Source organism: Mizuhopecten yessoensis, unplaced genomic scaffold (genome assembly GCF_002113885.1).
Source record: "Mizuhopecten yessoensis strain PY_sf001 unplaced genomic scaffold, ASM211388v2 scaffold1749, whole genome shotgun sequence".
In the NCBI taxonomy this organism is placed as follows: domain Eukaryota; kingdom Metazoa; phylum Mollusca; class Bivalvia; order Pectinida; family Pectinidae; genus Mizuhopecten; species Mizuhopecten yessoensis.
Genome location: NW_018404202.1, coordinates 517814 through 519783, shown reverse-complemented (window position 1 = coordinate 519783; position 1970 = coordinate 517814).

The following is a 1970-nucleotide window of genomic DNA, read 5'->3' as shown; positions in this document are numbered from 1 at the left end:
ACTTTCAACGTCGCATGCGTCTTTTTTGTTACACCAGAAAGTCTATGGTGCCTATATTTGGCAAATTGTATGCTCGGATGCATATGAATGACCTTATACCGCTTTTAAGTTCACATGGGTCGAATGTATTAAGACATTTCAACGACTTCTGAATAACCAAGAGGTCTAGTGTCATGATATTAAGAAAGAAGCTTGCTTTGGTAAAGGGCTATCCAGTTGCTTGAACAAATGATCTAACTTTCAAAGTCACAGATCTGGATGTAAATGACAAAGAAGAGTCAAGTGTCATGATATTTGGCCTGCAGCATATATTACAGGGGTCAAAGGTGTGAAAATGTTTGAATCAGTTTTTTTAAATAACGCTTTGAACTTTTCCCCACGTTTTTGTCCGCATTGTTCTGTGTTAAATGTTATATTATAAAATGACAATTAGTAAAATAATCGGATCGGAAACCACTTTAATAATGGTTTTACTTCAGATGAAAACTTGGCTGAGGGATCTTTCCGTATGCGAGAAAAAACGTATTTTTCTCGTTTACGAAAAGTGCCGAGGGTTCTCGATTTGGATAAACGATGACCAAGAAAAAATATGAACATCGGTATGTTAAGTTTAAATCAAGTTTATTACATAACACAGTACAAATGGATTGGAGCGAAGTTTTCATAACTTAGCGACGTGCCCTCTTGGATTAATTTGATTTGGAATGATTACAATAGTAATGGCCTAAGCAAACAAACACAGACTATATATACACAGTGGCATTGAACAGTGAGAATAGTCATAATATATTTATCATATTACGGCAAAAATGTCTACATGGAGAGACCCTCAAATTATCATATCGCCATAAAACTAATAAACAGTCCTTACTTATCATTGTACATTCACATACTTTGTCCATCAACTTTCTTCTGTGTAATTGTCGTAAGCTGCTGAATACCAATCTTACGTCACCAGCATTTGATTTTATATACAGTCAACAATGACTATAACATCAATTAGTCTTGTATATACAAGCTCACGAATGCACAACTGTCGACCGTGACAACAACATTCTGTTCCGTCAACTCTGTAATCCATGTGTTGGTTACTTGATGATATCGCTAATATCAAACAGATACGGACATATATCACTTTAACAAATGACTTTTCAACTTGCAATTGTAGCTTCCAATAATATAATGATATCCCGCAATACAATCTAAGTGCCGTTTACAAACATTCCGGTAACGTAACAACTATGCCACTCCTAACAACAACGAATTATAATCTGTAATAACATGTAACTAAACACGTTTCAGTCTAAAGTGTACCGATATAGTTGTTATATTTAGGCATTTATTACTTCATATTATTATTGAGATTTTTTTTTATCCGAATATACATAACCGTCTACACACAATTATCATTGTGTCAAAAGCCACAGCCGAGAACCGTTCATAAAACACACAAGGTACGGCCTGTAACGTGGACGGGCACCAAGGTCATACGATAATGTGGCTAATACAGACAATAAGTAAACAACGATTTGTCAATTTATGTAAAATTGACAGTGTTACATTATAAAGTAAGATGCATTTATAAGACATTATAATATCAATATTGGTATTCACAAAGAAACAGATTTGATGGTATAATTAACGGCTGATGGGATTCAAACGATTGCACTTTTTGTTCCATAAGGGAGTATATTCTGGAAGCATATTCAACATTACATGGCATATCAGCATCTAGGAGTCTACATTTTTGCTAACAGTTTTCAAACAAAGCCAAGAAAAGAAATCAGCACGAAGAGTGTTGTCTCTCCTCCATTATACTCCGTTATCTGTCTGTTAAAACTGGGTGTAAACAATTCCAACTGTTTAGTTAATGATTTCAATGACCGAATTTTAACATTGTACTAAGTGTTAACGTAGACATGCCCCCCCCCCCGTGTACATTGTACTAAGTGTTAACGTAGACATGCCCC